Source organism: Bicyclus anynana, chromosome 12 (genome assembly GCF_947172395.1).
Source record: "Bicyclus anynana chromosome 12, ilBicAnyn1.1, whole genome shotgun sequence".
NCBI classification, from domain to species: domain Eukaryota; kingdom Metazoa; phylum Arthropoda; class Insecta; order Lepidoptera; family Nymphalidae; genus Bicyclus; species Bicyclus anynana.
The window spans coordinates 4,051,833-4,070,354 of NC_069094.1; the positions used below are offsets into that span (position 1 = coordinate 4,051,833).

Consider the following 18,522-nt stretch of genomic DNA (forward strand, 5'->3'; position numbering starts at 1 on the left):
AATTTAAAAAAAAATATATAAATATAATATAATATATACGTAAATATAATATTAAAATTTACATATGTATTACATAATATATTACAACTAATACAAATACATATACATATATATATATATATATATATATATGATGATGATGATGATGATGATGATGATGATGATGATGATGATGATGATGATGACACTAATATCTAGCTATACAAAAATGAGCCTTACTCGACACGGGCATGCGGCTCATCCGTAGTGTGCGAACAGCATTGAGCTCCGTTTATTAATCATAGTCTTCTTCAGTCACAATGAAACAAACTACATTTTTAAAATGTTTTATAAACACGCGACGCTGCGACACGGAAAACAAAAAAAATCGCGACTTTTTAACCTACTCAAAAATAGGTAAAAATAAAAACGAAATTCAAATTGAATAGCATTGGTGGCAAGAAATTCAAAGTGAATAAGTACAAAGTTAAAGTAAAATAAAAAAAGTCATCCCCACTTTAAATGTAGGGGTACCCTAAAAATACCCCAAGATTTTAGTTTATAACTTTGTTCATATTTTTACCCGACTGCAGGAAGGGTTATTAATGTACATACTCATGCTAAATTACAGCTTTCTAGTAGTAATAGTCTCTGTGCTAAACCGCGGACAGACAGACGATATTAACTGATTATGAAACACGGCTAAAACTCAAGTGATACAACGTTCGGAGTATGCACGACTAGTTTCGAACCCATACGAGGCCCTTAGTTATGAGCTGGTTCTTGCAACGCGGCACGATCCAAACGATGTGGATTTGTATTCATAATCAGTTAATAGCAATAACACTCACGATGGTTTAAATCCTAAAACAAATGGTATTGTACGATAATCACAACAACATTCTACAATTGAAGACTAAGGATTTGGCAAGTCAATAACTAATAAAAGCTGAAAATTTTAAAGTATCTACTTACTCAATTAACTACTTAAATAATAATATTTCATCTAACTACTTGATACTTCCGCGCCACGATTTCTTTGTTTCTAATTACATTATACCTACCTACTGTATATTCTTTAGAAAATCTCTGTGGTAACACAAAAACCAATTTCTCACGCTTTAAAAGCTGTATACAATAACTCGGAAAGTTGTGCGAACGAAACGATGGTAAACGTCGGATGAATGTACGTAAATGCGGGTAGGTATAGAGAAAAAGCAATGACTTCTGTGCATACTACTATAATGACGGAGGATGTTTCTAAAGGAGGAACCGAGAGTAAGGTTTTCGCAATTGAAGCCTTAATTACAGGGCAAATTAGACTATTATCGCATAAACTCCACTCTTCTCTTATATCTCCCAGGATCTGCAACAGTAGTCAGCACTGCTGACTTCCATTACCGTCATGAATTCTTCAAAAGTCAACGAGTGTAGACATTGAGTTTTGTCGGTTTCAATGTTTTACCAGCCGTAAATGCATGTTTCGAGTAGGTAATGTGCTTATTTTTAACCCCCAGCGCAAAAAAAGGTGTTATAAGTTTGACGTGTCTATCTGTCTATCAGTCTGTCTGTGGCACCATACCTCCCGAACGGATGAAGCGATTTCAATTTTGTTAATTTTGCGCAAAAGATGACTTATGTGCGAGTGATCTTAGACATGTTTGATGAAAATCGGTTGAGCCGTTTAAAAGTTGTGTGGGGTGAAATTGGCGAAGAATAACCGAATGACTGCAAATACATATACTCTAGTGGAGTCTCAAATAAAAGCGCACTGAAAGAGAATGTTGATGACTTGATCGAGAGTGTAATTAATAATTTCATAATCTTCGGGAAAATTTCGAAATTTTCAATTTTATGTTAATATCCAGTCTCAACGGTGATACGGCTTGACAATTTAACATGTAAATTAGTTAGATAAATGCTCTCCAGAAGACTGTTAAGACCTCAGACGAAGGTTTGTTTAGAAAAAGATTTATATAACTAGATTTCAATAAATTGCTCGTGTAAATAATCTTTTTCTGTGTGCCACGCCGCTAATGTCCCGTGCAAACCTCGATAGCGTGGAACGCGCAAAAAAATTCCCGCGGAGAAATTGCCTCAAAGAGTTTTTGCTGAATGCAAATTAGTTCTAACGGAGTTTTATTGCTCGTTGAATAGCTGTTGATGTAGTGTTGTTGGTTTGATGGGAATCGTGCGGCTAAACACGTCGAATATGGCTCAACAACCGTTCCAGATCAATACTTATGTTAAGGAATACCGGGTACGTACCTAGTTTTATTAATTTTACGATTACAACCTATTTACGTTACTGTTAAACAAAGTGAGAAAATTAATATTCAAATGATACAAGTATTTCAGTTATTTATTGTTTAGATCATCTTCATCATTATCAACCCATATTCAGCTCACTGCTGAGCTCGAGTCTCCTCAGTAATGAGAGGGGTTAAGCCAATAGTCAACCACGGTGTCCCAATTCGCCGCTATGACATATTATAAAACCTACGCTCTCCGGAATCGGAGACTCTGTCTTAATTGTTTAGATACTACCCGCGTTCAAATGTTGGTAGAGCAGTTCATGGTGCCGAAACATCTTGTTGTGTACCTAAAAATCGTTGAGGTAATGATAAAAACATAGTAGATGACAGATGTAGATGTGCAGTTTTACACTTCAAATATAGACACAATGGTTACAATAAATATTGTTAACAAATGTTGTTTATAAATTAAACTCTACATCGTACTTGATGCACGCACGGTGACGTGTGCGATGTTTGCCAATATGCTATCAACGTAGCGATGAGCATTGAGCCCAAACTCCAAGGCATCCGTCACGTCATCCACAGGCCACAGCCGCCCGCGCGTGGTGTCGTGAATCGTAGCAATCATAGCGGGATCGGCGAGCTTCGTTCGGCTGTTATTGGCCTCCTTGTCCCCTCCTTAACGTGTGCCCGCGAGAGTGAACGAGACCTCGCTGCCCCTCTTTACCCTCCTGCCAGGGCCGGTCGGCGCGCAATCGGGTTTTATCGTCGACAAACTACCAGTTTTCAGCGGTCTGTACGCGTAAGTGTTCGTGTCGCTCGTTAATTACAGTTGAATCCGACTTTTATTTCGTACGTCTACTAAAAAAAACTCTTGTACAAAAAAAAACTGGATACGCTTCGTCGCAACGGATCAGTGCCGTGCAGATGGTGTAGTGTTGAATTGATTCTGTGAGAGTGCTTGTGACTGCTTACGCGACGTTGTCCAAAACGACTGCGTCGTGGATCCTTGACGCTCTGTGGATACTTCTCGTGAGAACTACGAACCGTCTACGTGGAATTGAACCGGACTGGTGTCACGCGGTGTTCCTTGAAGCTCTACAGTCTACACGCAAAAGAATACAGTAAGCGAGTGCATCATTTTCAAACCACTTGGCAGTTAATTATACTTAATTACGTTCCGTTATCTGTGCCGCTGTAACTATGTCGTCAATAAGCGATAACTTTTAATTTACTAATTGTGCTCTCGATTCAATTGTATTCAATTTATTTGTAAAAAAAAATAAACCTACCTATTCAATTTTTAATTAGCGAGCCGCCTTATGTTACTAAACGTTAAGTTAAACAAATTTCAATGTCACTACTTATCTTGATTGAGGAGTTACGTACGAGGAAGCGTAACTTTATTGTTCCTCGAAAAAGCAGCTGTTCTTTTATTTATACAGTTAAGCGAAAAAACGTAAAAGAAACTTGACTAGAATCAGCAGATTGCGTTGATAATAGGTTAAAATTGACAGTTGGTTAATTACAAGCAACGACTTGGCTGTGAAACTGCTTTCCAGCAAGTCTGGATGGGCGTGGCAAGTGGCCAAGTGTTGCCAAGGCCCACAGGAACGAGTTTTTTTGAATCGTTTGCCGAGAACAGTATTGCGAAATATCAGCATCCAGCTTTCTCGACGCGTAATTTTATTAGAGTTGATATTATTTAATGTGAACAGCGGGTTAGTTGTACCTACCTATATTGAATTTTAGATACTCTAGGTAGGTTAACTAAAGAAAACTGGGTTTAATACCTATTAATGCACATTAAGGGCCTACTTTTTGCAGTTCTATAGAAAGTAGAGTCCGGCGATGTTTTGTATTCATGCTTCAAACTTTTTTCCTAACACTGGTTAAAGAAGTTGAGAACATAATGCTATGTTTTGGTAGAAATCCCCTATTCGACAAATAATTTTGTCTTCAAAGCCACTTTAGTCGTGATTATGGCGTATTTCGAGCCTTATGCATTACTAGATATACACTCAGACAAATTATTGTATAGGACCTGCCCTGCTAGACGTTACTTTTCTGACAAAGTATATGATCAACGATCTAATGCGATTATAAAAAACTGTCTCTATAGTATCGATGTTTCATAGTTGTAATCGTGTTCGTCGGTTAAAGAGCTCCGTAAAATTCCTTCTTGTTTAATTGAATGGTGTAAAAAACGGGCATAATCTTCAAGTTTAGTATTACTAATATTATACTAAAACTAAGCTCGTTTCCCTCATAAAATGACAGGCAATTTTTTTCGTGAACTTGGGTGCGATACAATTACTGTTCAAAATTCATTTATTTCAAGAAGGCTCAGTTTACAAGCACTTTCGAAACGTCAGTTCCTTCTATAATTGGTCTGAGGGTATACATAATATCAATCACCTAGTCTGAACTTGGCGCTAGTAAATAATTATTATTTACGCATAATAATTATGGCCTTTTAACCTTGCGCAAGAGTCACGAGATTACCGCCATGTTGAATTATTGTTCCGATAGTCGTTTCAGTCATGAGTCAATCGTCTTATAGCGAAAAACCTCAATCAACAACAAAAGCTTTCGCTTGAATGTTGGATTAAGGGTCGGGTACCGAAAGCAGTAATCCTTGAGATGGTTCCTTAGTCAGGAGCCCTGATCAACGAGTGCCTTGGCACTCGAAAGTTTCGCAAACGGAAGAGCGAACTTTTTTTTAGAATATTTTATCTAGTGTTTTTATGTATTTGTAGTACTTCAAGAAGAGATAAAAAAGGCCTCTAAATTAACTAAGAGTATCTCGAATTTTGGTGATATCTAACCTTCCTAAAACGATAACATCGTTAATAATTAATAAATTTTCAAACAAATTGTAATGAACAAACTAACTAATAAAAAATCCGCAAAAAATCCATTTAGGTACTTACTTACTATCTTATAAATAATCGGCCAAGAGCGAGTCGGCCTTGCGCACGACGGGTGTCATTATATTTTAATCTACTATCTATAAAAACGGCAAAAAAATTGTTGTATGGGAGGCCCCTTAAATATTTGTTTTATTTTGTTTTTATAATCTTTGAAAATTTCAGCTTTCTCATGAACCGTGATTGTTAATCACGTTTCATTTCATGTAGGACGGACTAACGGACGGATAGACAGAGGAGTTTTAGTAATAGAGTCCCAAGTTTTCCTTTGGGTACGGAACCAAAAAAGAGAGCGAGAATTTTTTGTGTGCGTGAGTGCGTGCTTTTCATTTATTTGAAGAATTGTCCTATAAGACATTAATTGTGGTACATAATTATTATGTAGGTCACAAACTTTCTCGTATGTTAAAATTGAACTATATACAACACTGAACTCCTACAATAGGTAGATCCTCCTCCTCGATATTTTCTTATGAATGAATGACAATATAATATGAATTGCAAATTATGATGTAAATTTTGCCGAATATTGCCGTATGATTAAATCTAATAAATAATAATTTAATTAATCGAAAGTAATCGATCTCTATGCTTGTTATAGTCAACATTTATGAAGAATTCGTTTATTTTGAGCAGTGCTAATGTGGAAGGCGCACGGTTTCGTCGCTAGGAGCAAGTAGGTCGCGCCGCGCTGTCGGCCGCGACGGCAGAGGCCGAAGTTGCCAGCTTATAAACTACACTTCTTTGTTGTTAAGGCTCGTTCCGCTTATGTCCGAGTCGACGGAGTGGGTTGCCAGTTTATACACTACACATCTTTGTTGCTAAGGCTCGTTCCGCTTATGTCCGAGTCGACTGAGTGGGTTGCCAGTTTATACACTACACTTATTTGTTGCTAAGGCGCGTTCCGCTTATGTCCGAGTCGACGGAGTAGGTTGCCAGTTTATACACTACACTTCTTTGTTGTTAAGGCTCGTTCCGCTTATGTCCGAGTCGACGGAGTGGGTTGCCAGTTTATACACTACACATCTTTGTTGCTAAGGCTCGTTCCGCTTATGTCCGAGTCGACTGAGTGGGTTGCCAGTTTATACACTACACTTATTTGTTGCTAAGGCGCGTTCCGCTTATGTCCGAGTCGACGGAGTGGGTTCCCAGTTTATACACTACACTTCTTTGTTGCCAAGGCTCGTTCCGCTTATGTCCGAGTCGACTGAGTGGGTTGCCAGTTTATACACTACACTTATTTGTTGCTAAGGCGCGTTCCGCTTATGTCCGAGTCGACGGAGTAGGTTGCCAGTTTATACACTACACTTCTTTGTTGTTAAGGCTCGTTCCGCTTATGTCCGAGTCGACGGAGTGGGTTGCCAGTTTATACACTACACATCTTTGTTGCTAAGGCTCGTTCCGCTTATGTCCGTGTCGACTGAGTGGGTTGCCACTTTATACACTACACTTATTTGTTGCTAAGGCGCGTTCCGCTTATATCCGACTCGACGGAGTGGGTTGCCAGTTTATACACTACACTTCTTTGTTGCCAAGGCTCGTTTCGCTTATGTCCGAGTCGACGGAGTGGGTTGCCAGTTTATACACTACACTTCTTTGTTGCTAAGGCTGTTTCGCTTATGTCCGAGTCGACGGAGTGGGTTGCCAGTTTATACACTACACTTCTTTGTTGCTAAGGCTCGTTCCGCTTATGTCCGAGTCGACGGAGTAGGTTGCCAGATTATACACTACACTTCTTTGTTGCTAAGGCTCGTTCCGCTTATGTCCGAGTCCACGGAGTGGGTTGCCAGTTAATACACTACACTTCTTTGATGCTAAGGCTCGTACCGCTTATGTCAGAGTCGATGGAGTGGGTTGCCAGTTTATACCTACACTAGACTTCTTTTTTGCTACGGACGCTCCGCTTCGTATCGAGTCAACGGTTTTGGTTGCGAGGTTTTCATAAATGTTCTAATAAAAACTTTCATGAAAAACTAATAATTAAACTCTGCGATAATAATCTATACTTATGTGAAGAAGGAAAATGAAAATCAAAGAACAATCAAATAATAAAAGCGGATGAGACACTCGGAATTCGCTAATGGGCGGAAGTTTTGTGATTCAGCCGGATCTTAATGTTTACATACATTTTCTTAATATTTCACTTTCTCTGCTGTATACTGAGTTTATTGGATTCATTTATTATTTTATATATTTACTTATTATCGAAGAGCTTAATATACTTAATATATGTTTATTTTAAGTATTCCCATTCCAACGGGAACAACGCGTGTGAATCCGCGTAGCGTCTGCTAGTGTCTTTTTTTTATTATTTCTTACAAGTTAGCTTTGACTACAATCTCACCTGATGGTAAGTGATGATGCAGTCTAAGATGGAAGCGGGCTAACTTGTTAGGAGGAGGATGAAAATCCACACTCCTTTCGGTTTCTACACGACATTGTACCGGAACGCTAAATCGCTTGGCGATACGTTTTTGCCGGTAGGGTGGTAACTAGTCACGGCCGAAGCCTCCCACCAGCAGATTTCCACAATGTTTTCGGTTTCTCTCGGTACACTAGTGAATGACCGAAATATTGCACGAAAGATAATTTCCCCGCAGCCGCGCGATGTCGCCAGCTGATAGCGGGGGTTAACGGCCGCGACTTTGTCTCGATGTCCGCTCTTTATCGCACCACCACGTAATACTTACAGGCATAGAGTTGTTGTGCAGAGAAGCGCAATGTGGTCACCAAGTGAAGACGTTCTGGAATGTTACCAATCAAGGTCAAGTCTAGTCATAAAGTGAAAAAACTACACCAAGCCAACCTATTAAAATAAACATTAAATCAACTGAGAAATGTCTTCTACCCACTGTATGATATCCACGAAGTGGATGACATTTGTTACATAGCATTTCAATTTTTTATATGTCAAATACGTCATTTTTATATGTCAAATTAATATACGTCAAATTTAGTGACTTGTTTTGCCTACTCACGGCCGATTTAAAAATTTGATTTTGAAATAAATTTTTGATTTTTATTATTAGGCGGTTGAGCGTGTGAAAATTGAAAGATACAAAAAATGCGACATACAAGTAGTAGTACTAAAAAAGCATTATACCCTCTATCGGTAGGTAGTCAGGTAAAAGGAAACTCTTTTATCTAGCCTTTTTAGGCCTTATCTTATCTATAAAAATCAGTTCATTGTTTTAATTAAGTCTTAGGTGGTTGAAGCTTCGCTTCGTTGCATTTCTGTGCGAAATTACTCTATGACAATAGGTATTTCTGACGAGGGCGAAGGGTTATCGGACATCAGGACGCTTGGAATCCGATTCGTGTTTCTAATTAACCGCGCTCCAGCTTCGAAGTGGGGCATACCTTTGTACTTGTTTGGAACAATAGCGGGTGTAGCCATTTTAAGTCAAGTTAGGAACATCAAAAAATGTCCGAGTATTTACAAAGTGTTCGAACGAAAATCCAAAATGTTCTTTACAGTATTTGAGTCGACGAAAACACACATTCTGTTACTGAACCGTACTTATATGTATAACTAGCCGACAGCCGCGGTTTAATCCGCTAGTAGTAGTTCTCGTTCACGTGAGAATATGGGGATAAAATATAGCCTGTGACAGTCACAAATAACGTGGCTTTGTAGTGGTAAAAGAATTTTCAAACTCAGTAGATCCAGAGATTACCTAGCCCCTATGACACTATAAACTTTAGCTGTTTATAATTTTTTTTTTAAACAATATTTGCCATATCTTTTTTTTATAATATGACCAACATTCCCATTCCCCTCCAACTAGTCGGGAAAGACTGTGCTAGGGGTGGGTACGACAATAGACCAACGGGGCGAGGATCGAACCCTCGGTGATGAGTCCGATCGCTCTTACCGTTGAGCTATTGAGGCTATAATACAAAATGTATCATACGATTCTGATGCGTCACGACACGACACGTCTGACAAATATAATTCCGCCTTAAATCGTGCAAGTGTCAAGCGATGAATGATGATTCACGGCCTTATAGCGGAAGCTGAATGGCTGAGAGATGGGAAGATCTCGTTCAATTTCACCCTCTCTCGCCCGGCGGTCTGGGATAAGGATATCCCAGACCGCCGGGCGAGAAAACTAAGTCGATCTGTTGATTGAGTGTTATGAATTAAGGTTAGGATGTCCTTTCTCCTCACTAAGACGATCTAACGGATTCGCTAAAGGATGAATTAGGGATCTTACTTAGGTTTCCGATTTCTATTGATATTGAAGTATCCGTTGCACAGTGGTGCGCGGTGGATTTACAAAGTGGAGGTCCTGGGTTCGATCCTCGGCTAGTCTGATTAAGGTTTTATTAATTGGTCCAGGTCTGGCTGGTGGGAGGCTTAGGCCGTGGCTATTTACCACCCTACCGGGACAGACGTACTGCCAAGCAACTTAGCTTTCTTGTACGATGTCGTGTAGAATCCGCAAAGGTTTTATCCTACTCCTAGCTAGTTAGCCCGTTTCCATCTTAGATGGCATCATCACTTGCCTTACTTATGGTGAGATTGTAGTCAAGGTCTAACTTGTAAAGAATAAAAAAAAAAAATGCATCAACGTCAGCGGCTTATTAATTGCCAGATACTTTACTTTGAAAATCTTTACATATTCTCAAACGCGATGATTGTATATCAACGGAATTGTAACAACACTATTGGGTACTCTATAAATAGTGTTGGACTGTCGGCTCGCTTCAAGGTCGCTCGTCTTGTTAGAACCGCAGACTATTGTAAAGATTTTAATTACATGCCATGGATATGTGTTCACAAAGTAGTGTTGCGCTGTTAATAGTATATTTATATTGTTATCGATAAAAATATTTACATAATAATGTGAATAAACACATTTATATTGTTAAGTTATTTCGCTGATATTTCGTTTGACCGAACCGAAACCGTTTGTTATTGTCGAAACCAACAACACTTTCTTCTTTGTATGTTGCATCCATCCATATGTCCCCCATATTTAAAAGCAGTCCACAAATGACGGAAATATCGCTGGACATACATAAAAAAAACATAAATACAGCCAAACGTAGAACCTCCTCTTTGTTGGAAGTCGGTTAAAAACGGGAGATATTCGTATTTGGATCACTTTGTTCGTTTGTCTGTCTGTCAAGAACTTGTTTTAAAAGTACCTATACCATGTGCGTTGTAACATGGTGCGGGTGACAGTTGCCTTATGAAGTCCATAATACGTAAAATTATCAAGAATATGCTATAGCACCAACTGTACATTTATGTAGAGGTACTCCTATTAAGTTGACTTCCAGTTGGACTCGAATTAAATCAAAGATCATTTATTTCAAGCAGGCTTAGTTTACAAGCACTTTCAAACGTCAATTTTAACTATATGTAAAGACTCTACCACCGGTTCGGTAGGCAGGTTCTGTTGATTATATTGCTAATTTAAAGGATGTCACGTTGACCATCTGCTTATTCCGCGAATTTATATTAAAACTAGAGGACGTCCGCGACTTCGTGTGGGTTAATTTAGTTTTTCACAAATCCCTCGGGCACCATGGATTTTTCAGGGATGAAAAGTAGCCCATGTTAATCCAGAGTAAAATCTATTTCTGCCAAATCGGTTCAGTAGTTGCGGTGTTAAAGAGTAACAAACATCCAAACATACAAACATCCGTACAAACTTTCACGTATATAATGTTAGTAGGATACTATATACTAATATTATAAAGCGGAAGAGTTTGTTTTTTTGTTTGATTGAACGCGCTAATCTCAGGAACTACTGGTCTGATTTGTAAAACACTTTCAGTGATAGATAGCCCATTTATCGAGAAAGGTTATAGGCTATATATTATCCCCGTATTCCTACGGGAACGGGAACCACGCGCGTGAAACCGCGCAGCGTCAGCTAGTAGATTATATGTATAGGGTATAAGTACCACAACAAAAACAATCTAGATTTTATTATTTATACACGTTATTAGTGTTTTCATGTCGATTGAAACGGAAATTACGTTATAAGGCAGAACTGGTATATTTTTCACTTCACACCGCGCATCACTACACTACAGATTATGTATGGAAGGTTATGGTTACATACATATACCGAAATATTTATATTATACATTGCGATCTCAGACCAATTATATAATTATATATATATAATTATATCTGTATCGCACTCATAGTCACGAACAAAATTGTCTGTCATTTTCTGAGGTAAACGAGCTTAGATTTGGTATATATCTTAAACTAAATTAGAAGTTTTTGCCCGTTTTTTATACAATTCAATTACACAAAAACGTATTTTTACGGAGCTCTTTAACCGACGAACACGATTACAACTATTTAACATCGATACTATAGAGACAGTTTTTATAATCGCATTAGATCGTTGATCATATACTTTGACAGAAAAGTAACGTCTAGCGAGGCAGGTCCTATACAATAATTGGTCTGAGATTGCGATAGGCGGTAGGTATACATTGTTATCGTTTACGTATATTTTACGATTTGCAAGATAAAAGCGATTTTCAAATTGTAACCGTCTTTTGATACTTACGTTAAATATTACTTGCATAAAATTGTTTATAAAGAGTTTTACTGCTACCTCTTAAACAGATCGTGTTTACGATAACTAAAATTTTTGCATTGCATCGAAATCTGTTTTGAATATTAATGTGTGCTACAGATGCGTGTGTAGGTATAGGTACCTACTCTGATTCGTAAGGTTTGGGTAAAATTAGAATTTGGCTCAATGACCTGTGTAATGTATATTCTTTTTTACCCGGCTACGGCGAAGCCAAAAGGAAGGGTAATGATGTTGGCAGTCTATTTAATGTATTCCATTATCAGCCCATATTCGACTCACTGCTGAGCTCGAGTCTCCTCTCAGAATGAGAGGGGTTAGGCCAATAGTCTACCACGCTGGCCCAATGCGGATTGGCAGACTGCACACACGCAGAGAATTAAGAAATTTCTCTGGTATGCAGGTTTCCTCACGATGTTTTCCTTCACCGTTTGAGACACGTGATATTCAATTTCTTAAAATGCACACAACTGAAAAGTTGGAGGTGCATGCCCCGGACCGCATTGGAACCCACACCCTCCGGAATCGGAGGCAGAGGTCATATCCACTGATAGCCCTAAAATGCACCTCCAACTTTTCTGTTATGTGCATTTTAAGAAATTGAATATCACGTGTCTCAAACGGTGAAGGAAAACATCGTGAGGAAACCTGCATACCAGATACCTAATTTTCTTAATTCTCTGCGTGTGTGAAGTCTGCCAATCCGCATTGGGCCAGCGTGGTAGACTATTGGCCTAACCCCTCTCATTCTGAGAGGAGACTCGAGCTCAGGTATAACTTCATATAGATAGTCGCTGTAATAATAGAAACCGTATTTAATTCGCCACAAGTTTAATAAATTGTGCAACAGCTCTCAAGTTTTTATAGATGTTCGACATTGCCGGCAGTCGGCAGCGAGTCGGTCGGATGCCGTCCGCAACACTTTCACCGCCGCCATCTTGGTCGCGGCCATGTTGCGCGCGCGCACCTCATTGACGAATTGGCACTGTTGACTGTGATATTGTTGCTTTGAGATGATTTGTGCCTCACGTGACTGGGGCACGAGCAAGATAAATTATCATTATCTACTACTAGCAGAGATAGCCCAGTGGATATGACCTCTGCCTCCGATTCCGGAGGGTGTGGGTTCGAATCCGGTCCGGGGCATGCACCTCCAACTTTTCAGTTGTGTGCATTTTAAGAAATTAAATATCACGTGTCTCAATCGGTGAAGGAAAACATCGTGAGGAAACCTGCATACCAGAGAATTATCTTCATTCTCTGCGTGAGTAAAGTCTGCCAATCCGCATTGGGCCAGCGTGGTGGACTATTGGCCTAACCCCTCTCATTCTGAGAGGAGACTCGAGCTCATCAGTGAGTCGAATATGGGACCTCAAATCGGAGATCTTAGGTTCAAATTCAGGCAGGGCATGCACCTCCAACTTTTCAGTTATGCGCATTTTATTTACAGAAATGAAATATCACGTGTCTTAAATGGTGAAGGAAAAACATTGTGAGGAAACCTGCATATCCTGCATATATGACGGCCTCCGTGGCGCAGTGGTATGCGCGGTGGATTTACAAAACGGAGGTCCTGAATTCGATCCCCGGCTGGGCAGATTGAGATTTTCGTAATTGGTCCAGTCTGGCTGGTGGGAGGATTCGGTCGTGGCTAGTTACCACCCTACCGGCAAAGACGTACCGCCAAGCGATTTAGCGTTCCGGTAAGATGCCGTGTAGAAACCGAAAGATGTGTGGATTTTTATCCTCCTCCTAACAAGTTAGCCCGCTTCTATCTTAGACTGCATCATCTCTTACCATCGGGTGAGATTGTAGTCAAGGGCTAACTTGTAAAGAATAAAAAAAAAATATCCGCTTGGGACTATATCAATGCTCGTGCTCAATCATCATCATCTTTAGCAACCTATATTCGGCTCACTGCTGAGCTCGAGTCTCCTCTCAGAATGAGAGCGGTTAGGCCAATAGTCCACCACGCTGGCCCAATGCGGATTGGCAGACTTCACACACACGGAGAATTATGAAAATTCTCTGGTATGCATATATAACCCTCATGATGTTTTTCCTTCACCGTTTGAAACACGTGATATTTAATTTCTTAAAATGCACACAATTGAAAAGTTGGAGATGCATGCCCCGGACCGGATTCAAATCCACACCCTGTGGAATCGTGCTCGCTCGTATGATGAATACTACTAGAGAATTCTTCCCAAAAGGAAAATTTTAAACTTGTAAGCAAAGTTAATTGAAATTAGAATTTGCGAGCTAGCGAATTGACTCTAAACGGAATTTATAATCAGTTGGATTACCCTCGGGGACGGGGCCAATATACTTCGACCGTAATCCTAAAATCTTCGCCGCGTATCTCTATCAAATGCCGTATTTTATCGCTTATTTCATTCGCATAGATTGTCTTATTAAAACTTTAGTCTCGTGATGGTGGTCTTTGTTCTTGCTTTATGAACCGAGAATTGCCTATGCCTGGCTTTTGGTTGGTTTTTACGTTTTAATTTAGAAGTTAAATAGAATTTGCAATAGTTTAGAGGTACAGCTAATTCTGATATACTTAGGTGTATTTTGAGTTTTGCTTAGCTTCATGTGCTAATTCAGAGTGGGTTAGGCAGAGAATATCAATTGAATATCAGTTACTAAAAATTACTGAAGTAGTAGATATATTTGATTTTGCCCGTTTGGACCTATGGAATACAGCTGTGGGGCTGTACCAAAAAGAGCAACATCCAAATTATACAAAGATTCCAGATACTGAACAAGGTACTCAGGAACATTGTAAATGCATCTTGGTACATTCAAAATGACCTTAAAATTGAAAACGTCTACAAAATATTTCAAAAAATGTCTCTTGCTCATGAACAAAGACGTTACGAATAGGTACAATGAGAAGACATAAACGGACCAAACCATTTGAGTTAGTGTTTTGTGATAGTGTGGTGTTAAGTTCTACATGGAAGGCTAGATAGTATTTTTATGAAGTACCAAATTGGTACTTTACAACAGAGAGAAAAAAAAATGATTTTGATTTAGTACATACCTAGATCTTTCATCTTTAAAAGAAGTACGAGAACCCAAGTTCCTGGCACATGGTTACATAATATACTTACTGACATTTAAATGATTTTTTAGAACTGAGAAACTATACATAATATCACTTTAACTCGAAATAATAGGGTTCTAATTTGAGTACAAACAAAGAACTGCGATTTCTGGATGCTGTTTATTATGTCATGACGCAGCAATGTCTGGAACGCATTGCTAGCCTCTCACCATCCAATAAGTTCACGTTCCAGCAGCCAGTCTGTATAACTGTATAACTCGTGCGCATTACTTGACACCTGAATACTAAACGCAGTACAAACATACAAACGAGCCAGGTGTCAAGTTAATCCGCCCGGACTGTAATAAGATCCACAGTTATTGCCTAGTTAATTTCAGTAAGGCGAGAACGGTATTCAAACGATCGTTATGTATGTCAGTTTGTACGAACTAGATAAACACTTTCGTTCTATACTTACCTACTTATAACCGGCGTGGAATTATATGCAACAAAAATATGATGTCAAGGTCGATTATAACTCGCGCAACTATGATCTGTTTTTCTTATTTTCCGCGAAAAAAGTCTACACACACCTATTTTTTCGTTTAGCCTATTAAAAAGCTATATCATATTATTGTAACCTCGGTTCATTTTTATATTTGTGTCAGTTGAATGTTTATTTTGAATGTTTTGATTAGACTGAATCTGATCTGATTTAAACGTCTAGACAAGCTAATGTTGGTCCTGAATTCGCTCCTACATGAGTAATCGAAACAGTACCTACAATCGATCCTTATTCACTGGAATAATATGAAACAGAATTGACTCTACTTAATATCTGACAAATTAAAGAATACATACTTACCTGTTTTCGACAACCTTGGTCTTATGACTGACTAACTAATAACACCCTGATAACTCCCGAAAGTTTCATATGTGTGTAATTTTGTTAGTTTGTATACCCTGGGCCTGCAGCCACACCGGTTCTCTTTCTACAATAGTAAACCCTACGAAGTCAAAAAATGTATTGGAAAGACATTAGTTATCGACAGGTCACGTGATCAAGTTAACGATCGGATTTGTCATTCCTATTTTATTACTTTTCGAAGCGTTAGCGATTGTAAAAAGAGAATCGACGTTCACATTGCCACAGGCCCTTTTGTGTCCTTGTAGCTCACAAACAGATGACTGGATTTTTTTTTTATTCTGTACAAGTTAGCCCTTGACTACAATATCACCTGATAGTAAATGATCATGCAATCTAAGATGGAAGCGGGGTAAGTTGTTAGGAGGAGGATAAAAATCCACATCCCTTTCGGTTTCTACACGACATCGTACCGGAACGCTAAATCGCTTGGCGGCACGTCTTTGTCGGTAGAGTGGTAACTAGCCACGGCCGAAGCCTCCCACCAGCCAGATCTGGACCAATTAAGAAAACCTCAATCTGCCCAGCCGGGGATCGAACGCAAGACCTCCGTCTTGAAAATCCACTGCGCATACCACTGCGCCACGGAGGCCGTCAATATAATTATTGCTTTTGTATGAAAGCTTTCTTATTCGAGAGTGTTTTAGTTTTTTCGTCACCGCGGCACAGTCGCGACTGTCTTCACCCTACGATCACCCCACGTTCGGGGTGCGTAGGTATAGCTCGCGTTTCGACCTCTAGTATGAAGTCATCCTACTGGTTATACTGTGGTTGTATCTAATGAAAGGATTTGATTTGTACATGTATTGTAATAAAAAAAATAACTTGGATACTATTTCAAAAAGAAGCAATCTCTTACAGAAAACCTTTAAAGAAAACATTCATAGAATGATAGACTAAACTTTAGTCTCGGTTCTGCTCTAGACACGTACTCGCTGGAGCACGGGGTAGTATAAGAATACACAAACGTCTACTCAATTATCATCTACGAGTAAGTAGAGTAAGTCTACCATTTACACTTACTCCACAAACAAACTCACAGTCACACCGCAGGTGCCGGACGACTCTCGCGAGTGGTGACACCGTTTCCGTAGTTTGTTTAACCCAAAAACATTATCTGTTTTTGTTTTGGTATTACACGCGTTGCCAACATTCCTTTTGAAATTTTATACTTTTAACCGACTGCCGAAGGTGGGTTATATTTTTTTTAGCGTTCATGTTAGTCAGGTCTTATTATAGTAGAGAAGCACAAAACTAGAATTCAGCTAAAATTAGTAGAAATGTTTGGAACACAAAATGTGGGCAGCAGAACTAACCTTCCGTATTGTATCGTTAGTAATCTATAAATTAAATAGACAATAATAAATAAATAGAAATAAATGGACAAACTTGACGTTCCAAATGGGCTACTCAAAATAAACGAATTTGGAATTTTTTGAATAGCGTTTGTTTTTCATTCTATGAAACACTAAATCGTCTGACGATGATGTCAAGGACCTGACATCTGACGTCACCCAGACGTGGGCTTTTAAACTCACGATCTCGGTGGCGCCCGGACTGATACACTCAGGCCAAAACACCCTTCCCGAACGGCCCTCTAAGTCGAGGTCCGAGTCTCAGAGGAGACGCCCTTAGAGAGTCGTTCCGCCCATCTACTCTGCTTCTGCCTTCGGGCCCCATCAGGCGATGCTTCTGCGCTCGCCCAAACCCCCCGCTGACGCTGCTGAGGTCCCATAAGGAGCCTACGGCACTTACACAATCAGGAAAAAATAAAAAAATCGTCTGACTTTGAGCACACATCGTGAATTTTATTAAATTTATTATTTATTTATCAATAAAATATTACTTTTTTTTAAATTTGATTTTTACTTGAAAGATCTTTCTAATCTATAACTACTTCCTTTTTCAGATTCGCTAAACGTCGTCATCAGTGATCACGAATGGTAAGCAAATCTGTTTATTTATAACGGCGAATATTCATTGAACTAACTTAAATAGCATAAAGAATAAACACATAAAACGAAGAAAGCTGTAGATATTGGAAAACATCTTTAAGATACTTATTTATACGTTCATAATAAGATTGTTAGCAGCTTAGAGATATTTTCGAACTATATTTTCCCGATACTTCAATAATCCATCAAACAATATTCCTATAATAATTTAAGAATAACAAAAGAAGATAATAACTTAAGAAGCTTATGAAGAGCTTATAAAATCAATTAGTTGATTATTTTCATACTACATTACTTAATTGGGAATAATTAAGCTCCATTCACATTGCCGAACGAGTAGAAGCGAAACCGGAATGTCGTTATCATGTTTTTATGCGATATGGCTCTAAGCAGATTACTTTCGAACCGCTACTAAAATAACTAGCGTTGAAAATAGAAATAAATAAAAACCTCCGAAGCTCATGAGATTAACTCTAGAAAAACTATTTTAAGTAATTAAATATCACGTGTCCAAACGGTGAAGGAGAAACATCGTGAGGAAATCTGAAGTCTGCCAATCCGCATTGGGCCAGCGTGGCCCCTCTCATTCTGAGAGGATATTCGAGCTCAGCAGTGAACCAAATATGGGTTAATAAAGATGATGATTATGTGAGCTCGATCAAAGAAATTATTTACTTACTGGCTGGCTGGCCATCCGTTTGAGAGCTACGGTGACACAGATAGCAATGGATGTCAAACTTATTCCCTCTTTTTTGTGTCCCTTAAAAAAGCTTTACATCATTTTGGAAAAGAGCTGATAATCTTACATTGCTGGACTGATATTAACCGAACATTGATAAAATGATACTCGTATGCCA

The 18,522-nt window shown here is 38.9% G+C and overlaps 1 protein-coding gene across 1 annotated transcript in view; it reads left to right on the top strand.

Moving 5' to 3' along the window:
• The first annotated feature begins 3,009 nt into the window (after window positions 1-3,009).
• The window catches only part of LOC112043465 (uncharacterized), a 104,422-nt gene continuing 88,909 nt past the window's right edge, over window positions 3,010-18,522 (top strand). Inside the window, exons 1-2 of the mRNA XM_024078876.2 lie at window positions 3,010-3,361; window positions 17,620-17,653. The gene's annotated coding sequence lies outside the window, so the exon portion shown is untranslated. The remainder of the gene's footprint in view (window positions 3,362-17,619; window positions 17,654-18,522) is intronic.